This window comes from Eumetopias jubatus, unplaced genomic scaffold (assembly GCF_037043125.1).
Source record: "Eumetopias jubatus isolate StellerSeaLion01/CBP00866 unplaced genomic scaffold, mEumJub1_p1.0 scaffold_9, whole genome shotgun sequence".
NCBI lineage: Eukaryota > Metazoa > Chordata > Mammalia > Carnivora > Otariidae > Eumetopias > Eumetopias jubatus.
Genome location: NW_028274815.1, coordinates 61,687,900 through 61,709,749, shown reverse-complemented (window position 1 = coordinate 61,709,749; position 21,850 = coordinate 61,687,900). Strand labels below are relative to the sequence as shown.

At 42.7% G+C, this 21,850-nt stretch overlaps 1 long non-coding RNA gene across 1 annotated transcript in view; it reads right to left on the bottom strand.

Moving 5' to 3' along the window:
* Positions 1-898: 898 nt before the first annotated feature.
* Positions 899-21,850, bottom strand: part of LOC148163548 (uncharacterized) — a 158,713-nt gene continuing 137,761 nt past the window's right edge. Inside the window, exon 3 of the long non-coding RNA XR_015768870.1 lies at positions 899-944. This is a non-coding gene — a long non-coding RNA (uncharacterized LOC148163548). The remainder of the gene's footprint in view (positions 945-21,850) is intronic.

Genomic DNA, 21,850 nt, shown 5'->3' with positions numbered 1-21,850 from the left:
CCTGAACACTTTCATTTGGTTTCTTAATTGGACATTTTATAGATCTGGGGGTACATGTTCAATATGTCTAGGGAGAAAAATCTAACTAGCCGATAATATCAAAATAGGACTGGAACCAGGAGAGAAATCTCTTGTACCTATCATCTTCCCATTCTTCTTTGCTGTACTTTTTATTTGGGGCAAGGGGAGAAGAAGGGGTGCAAACCCAGGGTCTGCACTGGCAAAATAAATTAGAAAACTGAGGCAGCTAGTGAAATAACCCAGTTCAAAAAAATGTGGTGACCTGAATTTTGCAGACTGGATGTCTAATAAGCACTCTTACCTGCTAATGGTTCTATTCTCCATGCCCCTGCCAGCTTGGGGTTTTCTAAGTCACATTTCTTCAGAGATTTTAGGTTTGGGATCAGGTCGTTAACCGTATAGCCGTTGCATGCACAGTAGAAGCAGCAGAAAGAGAGGCCTTTCCATCCACTGACTAGAGCCAAGAAACTAACAGCCAATGTGCTGCTCAAAAATAAAGAGGTGATTTCTAATGTGAATCTAGACAAATGGTCATCACCTGCAGAAAGTAAGTGCATCAGTCAGGATCCCAATAGGAAACAGAGTTGTCTGCAGATGATTGAAATGAGACTTTAACAAGGGGCTACTAACAGAGGAGTAAGCAGAGTTAAGGAAACAAGCAAGGAACAAGGAACGAGCAAAGCAGCAAGAAGAGACTCAAGTTAGCAGGAGGCCCTAAGGAAGGGAGGAGGGTAGGAAATGGTTTCCTGAGACCAGTGAGAGCTCAGCCAAGGGAGAGGTGCCCCAGCTGCCGCCAGAGATGTGCACTCAGGGAAGTGAGGGAGTGGGCATACCCACCTACTCTTTCCTTCCTCCCTCTCTCCCACCAGTCCATGCCAGTGCCTTCCATTGGCCAAATCCAACCAGGAGTTCAGGTCAGCCTCCTGGACACAGAAAGAATATAAAGAATAGAATGAACTCAGGGGTGGGAAGCAAATAAAGAATAACCAGCACTATCAGTAACATTCTTCAGGTCACAGTACATTGAACTGTGACTGGTGCTTCAACCCAGAGTTGGCACAGGGCAGTTATCTCCACATATTCTGTCATATGTCCCCATATATCCCTTAGCCAGCACTATGCATGGTTCCCTGTCCAGCCTCTCTCCTAATACCTTCCCATTCTGCTCCCCATTCCAACTCCCTCCTTCAAAAACTAGTATTTGGGCGCCTGGGTGGCTCAGTTGGTTGGGCGACTGCCTTCGGCTCAGGTCATGATCCTGGAGTCCCTGGATTGAGTACCGCATCAGGCTCCCTGCTCGGCAGGGAGTCTGCTTCTCCCTCTGACCCTAACCCCTCTCATGTGCTCTCTCTCTCATTCTCTCTCTCTCAAATAAATAAATAAACAAATCTTTAAAAAAAAAAAAAAAAACTAGTATTTATCAAGGCTCTCCTCACCTTACTGTCCTCCCCTAAGTCTCAGTTCTTCTGTCTACTCCCAGAGCACTCCCTTAGCAGAATGTAACACCTGCTATTAGCAGTTGATAGTTATTACGTGTTTTTTTCATCCAATAAACGAGTAGTTATTGAGCCTTTATAAGTACTAGGCACTATACTTCAACCTGAGGAGACAATGGTATATAAAAAGGACAGAGTCCCTGTGCCTTGGAGCTTCGGTCTAGTAAGGTAAAGAACAATGAGTGGAACAGTCACAAAAATACATATGCAACTGCACCCTTTGTTAAGCACTATGAATAAAAAGTGCAACGTGCCCTGAGAATGCATGGCGGACAGACCTCGTCTGTAGGTCATGGATGACTTCCGTAAGAAGTGATGCCTGAGTTGAGATCTCAATACTGGGTTGCAATTAACTTGGCCAAAGAAAGGCTGAAGAGGAGATCGAGAGTGGGGCTTCCAGTGGAAATGGCAGGTGTAAAGGCCCCAAGGCAGGTGGAGTTGTGTTGTTCTTTGCTAAACTGTTGGAAGACCCATGAAATGGGCCATGGAGAGCCAAGCAGAGCCAGCTCAGTAAAGCTGGAGGCTCACTCTAACATATCTATGGCCATATTTGGCCAAGTTTGTAGAAACTTAAAGTAGTTCCGCTGAGAATAAACATGAGTCTGCAGTCTTTTTTAATGCATGTTTCACCACTGAAGCCTTAGAAAGATTGCATTAGTTACACACAAATCTCCTTTCCAACGGTCATTGATTTGCTGAATTTTGTTAAATAGCCCATTTCCCCAAGGCAGAGAAAATATTAAAGTGACAGGTCTGTGAGCTACAATATTCTGTGAGTTCTTCATATTACCCGATTATTCAAAGAATTGGGAGGCTAAAAAATTGAAGTTGGTTTAAAGAACAATTAAGAACTACTGTCATTGTTTTCTCTTTGTCTAGATTTTCTTTGTTTGCTTGTGGGCTCTTTTGGTTGGTTTGGGGTCTGTTTCTGCATTTACCATAGAACAAGATTTGTAAGTGAGTGAAGGATCAAAACACGGTAGCCTTTTAAAAGGCGGCAAGTACATACTAGGGGAAAGAAGATAACGGTGAATAATCCCATCTTGCTCTTGTGGCCTTGTTTTCCTTGAGCTCCAAAGAGTGCAGTAAGTTCTCAAACCAAAGCTGTTTATTACCTTGTGCTCCCTCTGCTGGTCCCAGGCTCACAGAGCCAAAGAGTTTGTAGAGGTAAGTCTCCAAATTCTACCCACATCTCTCTGCCACTTCTGGTCCCAGCACTCCCAGGGGATCTCACTACTCCCAATCTGCAACTCCAATACCTAGTTCTCCAGTATTGAAATTACCCTTTTTCTGAATCCCTCAAAGCATGGGCTGCCTTTGGTACTTGATGCATCACTTAACTGCAAATACTCTCACTTCAGGCACTTTTTTTTTTTTAAAGATTTTATTTATTTATTTGACAGAGAGAGAGAGAGAGAGATCACAAGCAGGCAGACAGGCAGGCAGAGGGAGAGGGAGAAGCAGGCTCCCCACTGAGCACACAGCCCAATGCCAGGCTCATCCCAGGAGCTGGGATCATGACCTGAGCCAAAGGCAGATGCTTAACCAACTGAGCCACCCAGGCACCCCTAGGCACTCTCTGTTTATCAGTATACTCTCCTTGACCAGTCCATAACTTTCTCCAGGCCAGTGAGTATGACTCTGATTTCTTTTGAACCCCAGAGAACCCAGCTTGAAACTAGGCAGGTTGCAGTGGATTAACCATCAGAAAGAATGATGTGGTGAACCTGCAAACAATAAGTAGTTGAGAGTAAAAAATATGGCCATGTCCAACCTCTTTTAAAAAAAGGATTATCACAGATAACATATTGCACAATACTCTATGTCACCAGGTGTTCAATTAGTATCTGTTAGCTGGTTTTTTTTTTCTTCTCTTCCTTCTCTGATACTTCTCACCCATTGCTAGTGAAGAGACCCAAAACATTTTGATTAAGAGCCTGTATATAAACACAACACACACATACACACACATACACACCCTTCTAAACTCCTTCCTCCTTAAAAGGCAAAGCTCCTTTTAAACACAACAACCATCCTGTGTCCAAAAGAAGACCATCGAGTTGTACAGCCCACAAGGCCAGCCAGTGGACTGGTGTCCCATTTCTCTGGGGTTGAGCCCCTTCAGATTTTCTGTCCTAACCCCAACACCTCACATTATGGTTTCTTTTTTGCTGATACAAGCTCTGGAGGTGTCCCCATGGAGACATAAAAAGGCTTCTGGTTTCTACTTAATAAGGAAACCTAAAAATATACAAGACCCTAAATGCATGGCCTCTGAGAGAATTTTCCCATGGGCCACATCCAGGTGTAAGAAATAATTAGGAAGGTACAACTACACCTGAATTAAATTTGATATTACCTTTACATGCCTGCAAAACACTGTGGCCCATCCTCACCTTAACTTTTTTAATTATACCTTTCCTTTGTTTTTCTTCTTTTTCTCCTATATAATGATAATACAATTGTTTCAGGCTCTAGATTTTCATAGGTTTGACCACATTATTTATTTATTTATTTATTCTTGCTTGATCTTCAAAATAACTTTGGACAGTAGGCATGGGAGAGAGGATAAGCTAGCTAGGCTAGCTAGAATATAAATAGCTATCTTTCCCCAATGGCCTTTTTTTTTTTTTTTTAAGATTTTATTTTCAAGCAATCTCTACACCCAACATGGGGTTCAGACCTACAACCCCAAGATCAAGAGTCACATGCTCTACTGACTGAGCCAGCCCACTGCCCCCAACTACTTATCTTAATGCAGATCTCTAATGCCAGAAATATGCATTACAAAGTGCAGGAATGCTGAGTCAGGGAAAGAATGTAGCCAAGCCTTTGGAGAGCCAACAGTACCTTGCTAGCCCCCATATTGAGAATGCACTTCCAACTGGAGCTCTTCTATCCATGTGGCTTAAGCCCCATGTTGAGAATGCACTTCCAACTGGAGCTCGTCTATCTATGTGGCTTAGATAATGGTACTTTCTATTTATCTGATTTTCCATAAGAACTGAATAAGTAAAGGGATGCTTATAAAAGTACTTGGAGACCCCCAAGTCCTAAGTGCTATGCTTATGATGTCAGCATCCACTGCAAGATAGACTGCTTTATATCAAGCAATTGTAAATACCAGTGGTATCTGTAATGTCTAACTAGAACAACTTACAGGTTCTGTTCTTAACCTTGATTTTGACTTGTTTCTGGGACAGTAACTTAGAGCCCTACCCTTACCCTAATGCACTTTTTATAGTTTAATTTCCTCTTTGTGGTGCTGTTTGGGGTTGGAATTTTTTTAAAACAATATGACTCAATTGAAATCAGACTTCCCCCAAAGAAGTCAAACAGATCACAGAGGGGCCCAATCTGAAAACTCTGCCCCACAGCCTGTGGCCATTCTATGGAGAATAGTATTCTTCTTTGCTCTCCTTTTGTTTCCACCTGAATGATTTGTCTCAGCATTATGATGGTGTAATACTTGGGTTGATGAACAAAGCCTCATGAACATACACAGAATGTATTAGTATCACCCACAAAACCTCTGTGGGTGGGATACTTCTTTTACCCCTATTTAGTCCTTCCTGGTAATAGTAACTCTACTTTCTTCCATGGTTAGTGCTGCCAAGATAGGAACAGAGAGGTATGAATCTCTAAGGAAATCCGTTCATTGCAGAGAGGGCCAGCCCCCAATACTTATGAAGCAGGCTTAGTGCCTCCTTCCCAAGGGCTTCTCTGCTGAGGCTCTAGCATGTAACATACCCAGGAAAAGCATCATTTTAAGGACCTCCAGGAAACAAGAGCCCTGCACTGAGATTAGGCAGCACTTACATGGGAGTTAGGAGAAGTTATATAGCTCATCCCCTGCTCACTTGTTTTCCCCAGAAGAGAACAAGACTTTAAAGAAATGGTGGGGGTAAAAGGACTGCGGATGGAGAGAACCCCAGGAGAAGGTGATCAGGAGGAAGAAGGAAAAGGTCTAAAAGAAAGGAGGCCACGATAGGTCCTACTTGTTCCTATTCACTTGACCTTCGGAAAATTGTTTAATCTCCATGGACCTCATATTTGTTTTATCTGTAAAGCAGAAAATACACTAGAACCCACCTCATAGCATTGTTGTGTGTGTCAGTGAATGACATGTAGGAAGCACTTAGTGGAGAAGTTGGGGTTTGGTGGGATGTCCACAACAGCTTTGGCAGTGATAACAACGCTATTGTAGGGACAGCAGGACCCCAATCATGGGGGGAGGGGGGCAGTGGTGGAGAAGATCAAATAAAGAAGAAAAATATGCCAGGGACAAGCTCTGATTCCATGACATTGCCCAGGGTGGTCTCTGGGGACACTCATATCTCAGTGATGAATTAATGAGTTAATAAGATTGGACATGCTGTATATACACTGTGCTAATTTTTTCTTTAAAGTTTTCATAATGGACCAAGGCTTGTGGAAGAAAGTTTTCTACTATCAGCAGTATTTGTCTTCCATGCTACACAATTAATTGTTCAGAGGAAAACAAAAAGCTGTGTGTGAGACAATAATAAGGTGGCTTGTGTATTAACAGGAGAGAAGTTACATTCTTGTTCCTGGAGTAAAATACCTGCATTGGTTGAACCTTTAAGAAATCCCTTTACTAGGATCAAAATGTCTTGGCTCTAGAGTTGGAGATAAGGGAGGGTGGGGGGAGGGGTGAGAATTCCATTTAATTAAGATTATTTACAGAACAAAGCTGTTTAGTTGCTCTAATTATTTTTTAGAGAAGATCCTCACATATCTTTTCAGGGACTCCGTGATGGTTACAGGAATTACTAAGAATTTTCTGCATATGTGCAGGTTTCAGAAGAATGCAAAAAATTTGAAAGGTACAATGCCCTCTCTTTTATCAATCTTCTTTAAAAAAAAAAAAAAAAGAGTCCCCCAGGGTAAAAGACACAATAAATTTTATCTATTCTACAAAAAAGGGACATTCTATTTTAACTTTTGTTTTTGTCTTTATTGAGTTGAATTTCACTACTGTACTTTAAAATCTGGCAACAGGTTTCTGATACGCCATATACCAATTTCAGTATATTAATTAGTTTTCAGGAACCCCAAGCCAAAAAAAAGCTAGTCGTTCAAGGTCACAGTTTGACTTATTTACAATTGACAAATAACTTGGCAAACTCTGCATCAAGCCACTCCATACAATAGAAAATATATTGTCATTCAAGTTAACAAAAGAATCTTTCTTTGCCATCTCACTACAATGGCCCTGCAAATGAACATCGCCTGAATAAAATCCTAACCACATTTTCACTCTCATTAACCACAGTAGGGTATCACACAATTTGCCTGACTCCTGCTTAGACCACTGTGCACCATTTTAGTAGCAGCAGTTTGATGGGTTTTATGGCAGGTGATATATGGAGTGGGAGTTTCGGGAGTCGTAAACAGAAGGCACTGTGTATCACAATGTGGTTTAGGGATATAATGACTGTGTTGTAAAGCAAGGGATGACAATACTGCACTAGGCTTGGGGTACTGAACCAATAGACCAAACAGCTCAACATAATTCAAGTAAGAGTGAAAAAATCCTAAGAAGGGGTGTGGGTGTGTGCGCGCGGACGCGAGTTTGAGTGTAGGCCTTCTTCTAGCTTTCATTAATTACTTCAGATGAATTTGAATAAGAACTACTAAAACTGAAATAAATCTGTGTCCCTCTGAAAAAATAGAACATTTCTCTTTCCTTCCAGCACAATCTTTTTCTGCCTCCTCTGTCCAACCCTTAACTACTTTCACTGTCAGAATAATTAAGTAAACATCTAGTCCTGGTACAAGGAAAGGAGCAGCAGACATTCAGGGAGATTGATGCAGAGGAGAAAAATAACACCAAAATAAACTTTCTTTCCTTTCCAGGAGAATCCATCCCTATGGCAGGGCGTCAAATTCAGGTTGACCTGACAGGCACCCCTGCTGCCCAGGAAGCCGGGAGACTTCGAGGGATTTGGAAGTCTCAGGTTCCCTCTGTTAACATCCCTGCATGTCAAAGACCCTGACTGTCTCTAAGTCATTTCAAAGCCACTTTGCCCTAGAAGGGTAGGTCTGGTATTCCCCAAACAAAAGATGGCAACATGTGGCCTCTTTTCAGAGAAAACTATGTTGAACCAGCAAATGAGGACTTGTGGTTACTAACCTACGGTGTGGCCTTGGCCAATTCACAAAACCTCTCTGAGTTTTCATTTCCTTTTGGCACACTCTCCTATCTTACTGGCCTACTACAGGGAACATACCAGGCAGTGGTTTGAAATTCTAAAGCCATATGCCAATATAAATCATCATCTTTATCACCATCACTGTCATCACCATCATTATCACGGCAATATAATGCACTGAGATATTAATGTGTGTTTTGTTCTCACTATATTTCCCCCTCTTTAGTTCCCAAAAAGCAGCCAGGCTCTTTGTGTTCCCTTATTTTAGCAGAGGGCTATAAAGGCCAAACATAGAAACTGCCTGCAGAGAAGTCTTTACCTGTTTTATTTTCCCCCTAATAATCTGAGCTCCTTGAGACATAGGTAGAGAAGTAGATGCTTTTGAGTTGAGAGGTTTCCCCAAGACTGGAATGAGGTCAGAGGGAGGTGAGACTCCAGGGTTCTGCAATGCCCTGAGGAAGTGACAGGGCCTCTGGTGGAGAGCTGGCATTGGGCACCTAACAAAGCTGACCCTAGACAGAAAGAGTCCCAGCCTTGACAATAATAGGGTGCCAAGGAAGCACCAGACCAAGGAACCAATGCAGATTAGGCTCTGAACAATACCCAGGTCCACTGATACCAGAGTGGCCTGAAGAAACGTCTTTATCCCCCACTCTCTATCAAAATGAGTGAGATTCGATTTCTCATCTGAGCTAAATCAAATACAATTTGATTTCAATAAAATAATGTTGCACACCTATATCTGTGGCCAAAAGTTCAGATTGACTTTACTATCACCCTGGATAACTGTATCAGAATGGAAAGAAGACCTCAACCACTGTTTAAATTATACAATACAGTCTGTAGTAATATTCCCATCTCTGTTTATTTCACATCTTCAAACTACTCCTTTAAAGATTTGACACAACTGGGGACACTCAAAAAGGATATACCATCTCCCCGCCCCCCACAGAAATCCCATAAAGAAAATACAAGAATAAAGACAGCCCCACCAGAAAGCATTGCCAGGTTCCCAAGGGGCCTGCTAGGAGGGGGACACCTGCCAAGAGGCCGCTGAGGTTCTGAGGCCCTCTTTAAAATCTCCGTGGCATTGCCTATCCACAACCACCCTTTATATTTGCAGGTCTAGAATGGAGCCACGTCCCACTGCGCTCCAGCCCCTGCTCAGGTCTCACATCCTGATACCAAACTCCAGCCAGGCACGTAGCCATGGTCTGTGCGGAACTGCTGAGGCTGTCACTTCATTTCCTCCTTCCTCCTTAACAAGGAAATGACTGACCCACGTGTACCACATATCTATTTATCAACAGATCATAAGCCCAGTCTTCTGAGATCTTGTGACAGGTCCCATTAGCTGTGAGCTACCCAATAATGTGTATAATCAGTTGTTAATGGCACTATGCTATTCCATGATAACTGGGCCATTAGTGAGTGTCAACGCAGTCCCCCACCTGACTGATATCCGGCTTCAGTGGAGCTGCACATTTCCATTTGTGATGGTGAGAGGTAGAGGGAGTACCTTTCTAAATTACCCATTCTGGATACCGTGTGTCCCTGAACAGGCTAATGGGCACTTGTATTATAAGGGGAAACAATATACCATTTGAAATGATAAAACTAAGTCCAATAGCAGTCAGGTCCTTCTGATCCTCAAGGTACTTTCAGTCACAGCAAGATAACTGACACATTGGGGACATTTCTAAAATTCCAAGTCCTAAAAGCAGATCTCCTCAATACCTTTCCATGTAGTAATCCCTTATAAGGGTCCAGCCATAGCTGTTCTTTGTGAACTTCAACAAGTTCATAGAGTTTAGAGTTAGACACACACACACAATTCTTTTCAAGCAGAAATGTCTCCACCATCAAAGCCTGGGTTCAATTCTCCATGCTTATTCCAAGACCTCCTCATTTTTCTTTACACATATTTTGCATCCAATTCATTTAAGGGACCAGGAGAGGAAAGTACCAAAAGCCTCAAACAAAAGGGAAATGTGAAAAACTCTACACCGTGAGTTTTCCCCTCATGTTTACTACAAAATCCATGCCCATCACCCCAACAGAACAACCTCCAACCTCAGTCCAAATTCAGACACTTCAGAAGCGTTCCCAGCTTAAGACCGTCATAGGTCAGAATTTGATTTATTTGGAAAAGGAACGTTTCATTGAACCTAGAAATCTGTCAACCAAATCCAGCCAATGCTCAAGTGATTTACATCCGCTCAACGTCCCAGCACTGCCTATCAAAGGCCCTAGAGTTTTTACTGCTGCCTCCATAAAAAAGAAATTTAGCACTAAGGACTTGCCAAAGGGTCATCACATGTTGTTGGAAGGAAATAAAGAATGAGATATTTGTAAAGAGTGGGGAGAAAGGATGAGGCTCAGCTTACACTCTCCCTCCTGTGCTGGCTGCCAAGAAACTGGGGGCTGGGTCTATTCTTTCCAGAAAAGTAATTTCCTCAGAACAACTGAGGAAAGAGAGGTATTCCCAGGCCTTGGAAGGGAGGAAGATTCCTGACCCAGCTTAGTGCCCTAGAATGACAACAGCCCTGGTCCAAATGAGTAAGAGGGCTTAGGTTTGTTCGGTATGTCACAACATAGCAGAGATGGGACAGAGAGACCAAAACTCTGATCATGAATGACCTAAAACATCAAAGTACAGCGTTCAGAATCCTTTCTGAGGAGAGGTGGACCTAAGACACATTCAGAGGCATTGTATGTACCAATTCCAACAGAGACCAGACATCCCAGCCCAACTTTCCAAGAGTAAACTGGAAGATGAGAATGTGGGGAATTATTCCCCTCAGGCAATGATTCATTCACTCATTAGGGGGAAAAAAATGCATTAAGTGCCCACCGCATGCCACGTGATGAACTGAAGATGCAGAGATGACCCAACCAGAATGGAGCCTCTGTATTCCTGAACTTTGTAGAAGAGTAGAGATCCCTCATGGTTGAAAGGGTGAGCTCAAGGGATGGAACAATCAGGGAAGATCTGAGTTATCTCCTGGTAAGATGACTCAGCGGTCAATGTCTCCTGAGGAACCAGTACTGTTAGACAATCCCACATCCTGATTCTGCCTGAATCTTTGCTTTTTTGTATATGTATCCATTCATTTATTCATGCATGCATTTACTCAACCAATATTTATCAAGTACAGAGTATATTCTGTACATCATACTACACTCTAGAGATATAATGGCTGAGCAAAATCAAACATGATTCTTGCCTTCATGGAGCTTATTAATAATTAATTGCAAATAAATGTGAAATTCCAACCGTAAAGTTCCACAAAGGAGAAATTCATGGTGCTCTTTGAGAGCCTAAAATGAGGGGGGAGGGTTGGACTGATCAGGGAGATCAAGGATAATTTTCCTGATGCTTGAGCTCTGATTAGAAGGACGGGAAGATATTAGGTAGATAAAAGGAGGAAGGAAGAGTGCTCCAGGCAAAGGCAAATGCAATCAAGAGAGCTCAGTACTGTGCGGTGAGCAGGAGGACTAAAGGAAGACCAGGGTTACAGGTGAACACCATGAAGAAGCACCTGGAAGAAGACACAACTGCAAAAGAATGCATGGGAGTTCAACCACACTCATTAAGAAACTGCGACTTTGTCCTCAAAACCATGAAAGACTTTGCAGGCTGCAACATGATCCTATTGGTTTTAGGAAAAGTCCCTCTGGCTGCAGGATGGGAAAAAGAAAGGAAGGAAGCCAGCATGGAAGCCTGGAAGCAGGGAGATCAGATAGGAGTCTTTTACACTCCAAGCGCAAGATGATTCGGCTTTCTTAAGGGTGGTGCTGGAGGTGGAAACGAGGGGAAAAGCAAATGCATTAGAAGGTAGAAGCAAAGAGATTTGCATTGGACATGTGGGTGAGGGGTTGTTAAGATGACATCTAGGTTTCTGGTTTGTGCAACTGGAGGAGGGACAGTTGGCCAAAACACAGCCAGCACTGTGGTCTTGATCTGTGTTCCCCACCAAATCTCCACCTGTCTAACCTTTTCCAACCTGTGTATGCTTGTTCCCTCACCTTCTGACCTCAACAATGACCTAGCTGGTCTCAGTCTCAACCTCCCAGACCAGGTCTCCTGATAGTGCCCTTCAGTTATTTATCTGGCTTCCCATACCATGACATCTCCACATCTCTGACTTAGATCCTCTGAGCTCCCCTCACCCCCACCTCCTCCCCACTTCCACCTCAACTTCAACCAGTCAGATCTCTCAGTTCAAGCTGCTGCACGTCCTGCTATCCTGGCTGAAACAGGGGGCAAGATGCTCCCTGGCTGTTGGCAGAGCCTTATCCCTGATAGGTAATACTGAACTTTCAGGGTTGGACATAAAAATAAATAATAAATAAATAAATAATAAGGTGACTCTCATTGATGAAAGTATAATAATGAAAGAATCAGTAATAATGCTATTCACTGAACTACTAACTTACTGAACACATTATATACTTACATAAACTATTTAAGCTTTATAAAAATGCCATGAGGAAGATATAATGATTATTATCCCCATTTTACATATGAGGAAAATGAGGCATAGAAAAGGTAGGTAATAAGCTCAAGGTCACATAGCTGATCTGTGGTAGAAGTGGCATGTAATCCAGGCAGTCTGACTCTAGAACTAGTGCTCTTAGCCACTACCCTCTAGTGTCTGGATAGAGATTTCTATCTGTCTGGCTTGAAAGCTCATGCTATAGCCAGGTGTACACATGCCCTTCCAAACTCACAACTCTGGTTACAGGTCATGAACCCCTCTTGGTCCAACCACATTGCCATCATCAAGTAATCCCAAGAAATTGTAGAGTATAGAATCAGAAGTTGAACGTCATTTGTTTCTAATGAATTTCTACTGTCCTCATATATCAGCCTTTGCTATGGTTATCTCGAATTTTCTTTGAGAAACTGGGTCCCAGTAGTGACTATGAAATGAAGCAAGGCTGTTTGTTCCTCACACTAAATAACCCAACAATGATGAACATTCACCCTGACTTATCCACTTAATGACTCCTCCCCACCCCTCACCTGTTACTTTTCAGATCTCCAGGCTGCCCCTAGTTCTGGATATCACAGCTTTCTTCCCTTCATGGAATTAATCTGTTGTCCTCTCTTGGAAAATATGTATGCTTTTTTTCCTAGACAGAAATATACTACTCTGAATAAGAGGAGAGCTGCCCTCTTTGTCTACTGTACTTTGTACATTGTATAATAAGTCATGTCTAGTTGGGGGTGGATCTCATCCACTCCAGCAGAACAAAATGCATGAGCTCGTAGATATCTATTCATTTCACATATATGGTTGTTGTGAATATTAATAAAAACAGCAAATATTTATTGCATATTTTACAATATGCTAGGCCTCATGATAAGCACTTTGCAGCTACTACCTGACTTAATCCTTGTATCGACCCTATTTGCTAGACATAATTATTTAGAGAAGAGGAAATGGAAGCTTCGAAAGATGGTGTAATTTCCCAAGGACACAGATCAGAAGCTGCAAAGCCGAGACCTGAACTCTGGCTTCTTTGGCTCCAATACCATTCGCTTCTCCACCGTGTGAGACAGCTAGAAGACCATCTGAGAAGTCAGCAGCGACAGGAATGTGTTAGAAATTCAGAATCTCAGGCCTCAGTCCATGCCAACTACATTTTCACAAGATCCTCAGATGACCCATATGAATACTGACGTTAAAGAAATGCTGATCCATACCACTGCCCAGACTTCAAGCATCAAAGCCCCTCCACTGTCCGAAATACACTGAAGAATGGGAGAAAGAAGCATGAGAACATTACTCTGCCTCGCACTGGGACTGAGTCCGAGGTGCACATGGCAGGAGGTGGCAGAAGAGCTCGCCCTCTCAGACGATCCTCACATATCACTGCGACCATCCCCAGACCTCTGCAGCTGCATCTTGAGCATCCCCAGACACACTTGTCCAAACCTTGAGGTACAAGTCTGTTTTCATGCAGCCTCACCACATCCATGCAGGCTGTCTTTAGCATTTGGTACCTTCCCTTCTCCCCTCCTTTTCCACAACACTCCACCTCCAATGTACCCAAGCTTGAGCTCAGAAACTGGTCTTGCCAGACAAGATACAGGATGCCCAGTTAGATTTGAATTTCAGATAAACAAGAAAAAAATGTTCATATGCATATGCCCCATGCAATATTTGGGACACACTATACAAAAAATGTTTATATTGTTTATTCAAAATTCAAATTTAACTGGGCATCTGTATTTTTATTTGCTACAATTATGTGGTAAAAGGTTTATAAGGAATAAGATAGTCACAAGATTTCAAAGTATCACTCTAAATGGCAAAGGGAAAAACATAAACCTATCATGGAAAGTGTTGTGCTCACTACCTTAACTAAATGATCAAACTCAAGATCACTGATAATGGGATGTCCTGCTCCATGTGCCTCCTGGTAAGAAGCAATGTCAAGCACACAGAACCTCCTGTAAAGCATTCTGGCCATCAAGGTCACCTGGGAATCCTGCCAGGCTTTTAGAGCTGACTTCCAGGTATAAGAAATACAGGGGACAGTGGCACAAATCAAATGACACCAAGAGAGAATGATCAAGCAAATCCAGATGATGGGATACTCTACAAAACAGCTGTCCGGGTCTCTTTTAAAAAATTTATACTATTAAAAAAGAGTGGGGATACTGTTGGACTCTTCTAAATAAAAGAATCTAAAGGAACATTACAAGCAAATGTAATGCATAAACCTTGACTGGATCCTGATTTGGTACCAAACTTTGACCAGCTACAAATGACATCTTGTAGACTTATGAAATTATTCTTAGGTATAGTAATGGTAATATGGTTATTTAGAAGAATGTGCCCATTTTTAGGAGTTACATTCAGAAATATTTATATATATATATTATATATATATTATATATATTTATACATATATAAAATAATATATCACAGTGTCTACAAGTGACTTTCAAATGGCTCAGTATACACATATATGTATATGTGCATATAAATGTGTGTTTAGCTATCTGCAGATAGAGAAAATAGGAATTGTTGAAACTTGGTGGTCACTGTACAATTCTTTCCAACCTTTCTGCAGATTTGAATATAATAAAAAGACAGGGGGACACTCTTCTTCAAACTCACCCAAAGCAATCTGACAAGGCGGCCTGCTTCAAAGAGCAGTCCTATCTCTAGAATAATACTATTGACTCTGCAAGATCAGAGTCCTTACGGTACCACAGAGGACTGGGCATGGTAGAAGAAAAGCCTTTTTATACAATAGCAGGAAAGTGTTTCTGCCGTGAATTTTAAAAGTGTAATCTGAATGTTGTCCGAGTTTCAACTTTATAGACTCTAAATTAAGATGCCCTGTGTGTGTTCCTCATTCTATAGGCACAGTATCCTCCACGTGCCAGATGGCCTCACCTTAGTGTGTATATATGGACTGGGGACAAAAGGGCATAAGAGAGCTCCCATATAATTAAGTCAGCTGTGTATTCCTTCGCACCACAAGTATAATGTAATGAGTGGCTATGAATGAATGGCTATGTGATATAATGACTCCTCTCTCATTTATAAAACAGAGATGACATGATAGATCAAATTAGTCACAAATACCATTTCCTTTCCTTGTCATGTGACTTGCCCTGCCTCCTGGCAGGCAGAGACTGCTTCCCCACACCACTGTCAGGTTTGGCCATGATTTACTTTGGACTGTGGCATGTGCGTGGATCTGATGCACACAACATCCAAGCAGAAGCTTCAAAAGTAATTACAACGTTCAACCTGCTCTTGGCATTTTTCTTCCATTGTCCCACTATGAGAACAACATGTCTAAGATAAGGACTGCTCCTTCAGCGATGGTCCCAGAATGAGGAAACATATAAACAGACCCACAACTGACCTTCAACTTGGTGCAGAACTACAGCCAACCTGCAGCCCTCATGAAATGTGAATGAGAAAAAAATGCCATATTGTTGTAGGCCACTGATATTTGGGGAGGGTTGTTACTGCAGGAATAGCTGACTGGCCCAGAAGATAATAACAGTACCTGCCTTCAAGGGTTGTTATGCAGATCAAATGATATAACACCCAAAGGGCAGGAAGCATAACGCCTGACGTTCAGTAACTGCTCAGAGATGGTTAAGTTGTTATAGGACAGGTCTGTTTCTCGAGGTTCATCCACACCTATGCCAAGCACACTGACCTGCCATACTGCTGAGGCTCAGCTTGAGTCCCTAACATACTGATGTCAACTCATCACAAAACCCCACCCGCAACCAACACTTCAGGTAGTCTCTCCTCTCTGCCACTGCCCCATGCTTGTTACTGCAGTCTGCCTCTGCGTCTTCTGTGTTTTATGCCTCGGTGCCCATTTAGGCCACCTAGCTGGTGGCACTGGCTCACTCATGACCTCCATCACCCCCTGGTGTCCACTTTCTCAGCTGTTCTACCTGGTGCTCCATTACTGCTTCATTCCAGATTTCCAGGCTACATAAATCTCCATCAGGAAAAGAAATGTGTGCTCTTTTTGGCTGCACTAAGTGAACACAGAAGCTCCTTGCAGAGATGCTTGGGTTCCTAGTAATCTCATATTTTTTTTTTTTTTAGTTTTATTGTGGCAGGATTCATGGGTGCCCCCAGGTGACCAGGTCAACTAGATTTGAGTAGAGCTTTTTATTGTCCCAGAACTCTGGTCCTTCACCAAATATGGCTAAGTTGGTCCCCTTCTACCAGACCTGCTCACTCTGTTGTGCCCCAGAGTCCTTTTCTGCAATCTGGCATCTGTCAGAACCAACCCCACTCCAGTCTCCTAATTAGGCTTGTCCCAGTGACTAAAAGGATTTAAGTTCCTTCCCACAGGCCCACATAAGTCCATGGACCATCAGAGCCTGCCTGGATGACATGTGTGTGGGAGAGTTTGGGTTCAGGGTCACCAACAACCACACTCAAGTCTCAGCTCACACCAGCCATGACCTCTATAGTTTCCATAGTCTCTTATAATTTTCACAATAAACTACTCTGAAATATCTGTGAGCTCAAGTAGACTAAGACCATGCTGCTGAAAGAAATTCTCCAGACCAGGCACTCCAGAATGAAGCATCTGACTCCCACTCCACAGATCTCCAGTCCTAGCTCTATGGCTAGCTGGCTGAGGTGGCCCTGGGTGAGCCTCTTCACATCTTGGGTTTCTGTGTCCATCATCTGACCAACACCTTAGATCAGGGATCAGCAAACTATAGCCTCTGGGCCAAATCTCACCTGCCACTTCTCTAGTTTTAGAAGCAAAGTTTTATGGAGCACAGCCACACACACTTGTTTGCATATTGTCTAGGGCTGCTTTCTTGCTATAACAGCAGAGTTGAGTATTTGTGACAAAGACTGACTAGCCTACAAAGCCTAAAATATTTGCCACTGGGCCCTCTGAAGAAAAGGTTGGTTTACCCTTGGGTTAGATGATCACTAAGGTCTCCTCCTGCTGCAATACTCTGTGATTCTCTAATTCTTATATTACATCCAGCTCCATTAATACTTACAATATTTAGGGGAAGGTGTCTGAAAAAAACAACAAAAAACAAAAAACAAAAAAAAAGTGCTACCTAAGATTTTGAAATGGTTGACATTACAGCCATTCCACCAAAAATTATGGCTCATCAGGATGAGCCAGGGAGCTGGGTTAGAGTGGAGAGTATTTTTCAGAAGTAAGAATATCCTGAGATGGTTATTTTAGCTTTTCAAGGAGACCTTGTATTTAAGACTCTGTGTGTGTGTGTGTGTGTGTGTGTGTGTGTATGTGTGTGTGTGTGTGTGAGAGAGAGAGAGAGAGAGAGAGAAAGCTCCATGTATCCAGTTCCTTTCACATTAATAGAAGGCACATGGTTCCTTCAAGAGGGAAAATATCTTTCAGAAACAGCATAATTTGCTCTCGTGGATAACAAATAGTTTGAAGTTTTCTCAGTGAGCAACCATTGTATCTGGTTTCAAATTCCTTTTTCAAGCCAAAGGAAATGATGATGATCTCTAAGGCATCGCTGTTTTTTGACACAGACCTGAACTCAGCATTCTAAACAGGACTATGCAGAATTGGATTACATTTCATCTCCCTCACCTATCCATCTTCCCCTTTCCTGCTCATTTGCTGGGGCTGCAAAAGTATTGAGTGCTCCAGGAGAGACTTGGTTTTCCAAATCATGCAAGTCATTATGAATGGCCTTGTGTCCAGGTAAAGGTTAAGGAGGTCTTTTGTTGTTCTAGTTTAACTTGTCCCTGCCACTGCAGCCTAATCATTCCACATAATAACAGGCCTGATACACAGGCCCGAGTCAAAGTTGCAAGTCAATAAATCCATTCCTTCCTCCCTTTCAGGCAAAGTGTTGAATAGTACTGAGTGTGCAGTGTCACCAGATCCCACAGTCCATCACATCAAGGTCGTCTGGTATACAGCACATAAAAAAACAACTTTCTCTCTTTTTAGGGCCTAGCACATACGAGAGAAGCCGAGAGAAGCATCACTGTCCCCCACACATGGGTGGATGAGGGAGGGGTTGAAAGGCAAAGATCGATCGCCCTGGTTCTCCAACTCCCCCAGCCATTAAAACCAGGAGCCACTTGTCCTAGACACCAGCTACCTGTGTTGCCCTCCTCGTTTTAGGAATAAGAAAACTGATGCCAGATGAGGGGAAAGAAGTGTCCAAGATCATGTGGCCAGTATCTTTCAGGGTGAGGACTGGATGCAGGCCTCCTGACCTCCAGTCCAGTGTTCATAGTCGGCTTTGGAAGGGGGAAACAAGGGGCTGCAAACACAGAAAGACAAGAAATCTGCCCCCTTTCTCAAAAGAAACCCTATCCAATCCCACCCCGCCCCCCACACACACAAAAGTCCATTCTTCGCCTCAGATAATGCCCCCTCCGTGGCTAAATTGTGTGAAGTCACATTCTGACTTTGTTTCTACAGGAAAAACATCCCAACACCTAAAAGCCTCAGTTTCCTCATCTGTCAGATGTAGATACTAATGGTGTCTAGTTCAAAGAGTGCGGCAAGGCTGAAATGTGGGAGATGGTCCCTGAGCCACGGTGAGGTTCAGTCAATGCCAGCTCCTGCTGCATCACTGTTCTCAGCAGGACAATGACAACTGCTGTGCGTTAACCCTCTCTTCCTGCCCGGTGCACGTAGGCTGCTGGCCGCTCCCAACGAGACAAAGCATGGCTCACCAAACTATCTTTTCACCTCTAGTGTGAAAAAAAACCTGCTGATAGAGGCTCCTTGAAAGTATGCAACCCTGAGTTACAGTTTGTTTACTTTGCTAAGGGACTTCCAGCTTTTTCAGGTTCATAAATTCCTTGTGGTGGACGAGGGAAGGACTGTAAATTAGCTCAAATAATAGGACTACATTTGTGTCTCTTCCAAAGGTTTAAATTGCTTCGAAAGGGGAAAAAAAAAAAGTCACACTTCTCATCTGCTGTCTCTGTTTTTCCCTTAATTAGCAGTTGGATTAGGTACCGCTAGAGGTGAGCAACTAAAGGCACCAAAGACAGACCTGAACCAAATGTCAAGAATTTCTGCCCAACAAACTTGAGACCATCTTTCCACCACACCTGTGAGATGGATACAATAATGTGGACCTACTGCCCCACAGCGCGCCAAATACCGGTTTTTCATTTGGCAAGGCCTGGGATTCTCTGGCATAATCACCACCTATTATTGTAAATACTATGCCAATGGGGTGAATACATCAGGTATAGAGAACTGGCTTCCTCTGAAGAATTAAGAATGCGTTGAAAATCTGCCCAACATGGTACCAGGCATGTAACAGGCATTCTTTACAAACTTCTCATTTCTTCATAAACCTCTCCCTTGTCCGTGCTTCACGATTCTGAAAGCCCAACTCTAGAGAATAACGCTTTCAGTCAAGGCAAAGGATAACCACTGGGAGTCAGCTTGTAGTAAAAAGGACTCCAAAGGTCTGGCTTCCATGCATCGACCTTGAGTCAGTCTGAATTGAAGAAGATATTTATTCTCATAACATTCTGAGATACTGCAAGGATGAATGAAACAACGTCCATAAATACTGTCTAATGTCAAATAACAAAATTCTTTTTGTTTGTTTAGGCTAGAAATTACCGCATACGAGTTATCACTGGTACCATTTTTGGAAACAGGGTATGCTGGCTCAATAACTTGGTAAGGGCTCTTAAGTCCCGGCCCTTCCCTATGTCCACTCTCTTTTATTCTCCTTCCCTTTTAGTGTTTAAGTTGATCTAAACCCAAAAACATATAGGAAAATAAAAATAACTAGCATTTATGGGTGATTCTAATTGCTTTAAGTTTTAAAGAATAAATTCCTACTACTATAAGAATTTTCAAGAAAATCCTAATTGTCATCAAATGGTCTTACCAAATAATCTGACAGATTTTTACACAAACCTGAACATCTCAAACACATATTTGATATACAAAATGTCTCATGTAGGTCAATAGAAGACACAGGAAGAAGAAACAGAAAAATGTACATCTTCAAGTGCCGGTTAGAGCAGTACTTGGATAATATACTGTATTTTTCAACCAATGGGATCAGTCCATGCACTGGTATCCGACGTTTCCTCCAAATAAATTGGTTAGAAAAACTTATATTCACAACTATGACACTCAAACCACCTCGAAAAATATATGAGTTATCCCAGAATCTGAGAGCTCAAGAGGCCCCCCCGCCCTGCAAGAAAGCATATTCGCAAACCATCTTAGAAAGAGTAGCCAAGAATAGAGTTGCCCATTCACTTGGCAATATCCAGACAAGAAATTGTCTGCATTCTGACAAACTTTAGCATAAACCTTAGAAAAAAGAAGCTTCACTTTTTCCTAATGTGGCTGGCACACAAGCATTTATCTCCACGTTTTGTTCTGTTTTAGATCCCACAGTGAAGGGGAGACAGGGTCACTGTGCAGCTAGCACAGACCTATTCCTAAGAAAGTGCTATTCGGAAGAGCAAAGAACTTGCCTCTCCAAAGAGGAGAGGGATTGTTGTTGTTTGTTGTTGTTGTTTAAGTAGAGACAAAAATCAAGGCAATAACTACTAACCGAGTGATTACTTTATTCAGGCACTACGCTCTGCACTTTGTACGTACGAGTTCATTCCGGAAACGGAGATTAATGGCTAAGAAGTCAGCCTCGAGAGCTGGACTGCCAGGTCTGAAATCCAGCTCTACTGCTTACTAGCTTGGTTATTCTGGAAGAGGTAAACTCTTTGTGACTCAGTTTTCCTCACCTGTAAAATGAGCATCACTGCAATGTCTACATCATAAAATGGTTATGAAGATTCAAAGAGTTCATACAAGGAAAGGGTTTATAACAACACAAGACTCAGAGTAAACAGTAAACGTATGCTGTTATTCATCCTCACACCATCCCTATGATGAAGGTGTAGACAAAGGATGGAACCTAAAGAGCGTCAATAACCTGCCAGGTCCAGTGTCACCTACACCTAGGCAGCTGCTGACTCCTGCACTAAAACGTTCTCTCAGGTTTCTGACCCCTACGTGCCATTGCTTGGCCACCTCCTCAAAACTCAATTCACATGTCCACCCCAGAGAAACTCCCCTGATTCCTCTCCATCATGGAGTGAAGTGCTTCTGTCCTGGTACAATCCCATGGTACCTATGATCCTTCACCAAAGCGCCCCTTCAGTGTCTGCTCCCTCCACTAGCGTACACAGCCCTTGGCACAACAGCTCCTGGCACATGGCAGGCACTTAATAAATCTTCACTGAATGAAGAAAAATGAGGCAAAACATGACAAAACTGAATTTCAGTTTCAATTTCTGACCTACTAGCCCCCTCATGCGATGTTCTTTCCTGCTTGGTTTCTGAAGAAAGTTTGCTGCAGCCATACGTGGAAAATGTGACCAAAGGATCTTCGAGCACAAGTGCTGAAAGAGCTCAGCAGGTAGTGCCCAAGGTGGGCAGATCTGTCAAGAATGTTTCAGAGACGATCTCAGGCTAGTCCCTGAAAGGCGTAGGATTAGCACAGACAGGAGTGTGTGAGGAAAGGCTTCCACACAGAGGTGGAGAAACACAAGGCAACATGAGAAAAGACTGTGTCGATCCTTGACCAAGGAGAAGAGAAACCCCTGGATGCCACTCCTCTCTGGTACTATCCTCCAACGTCCC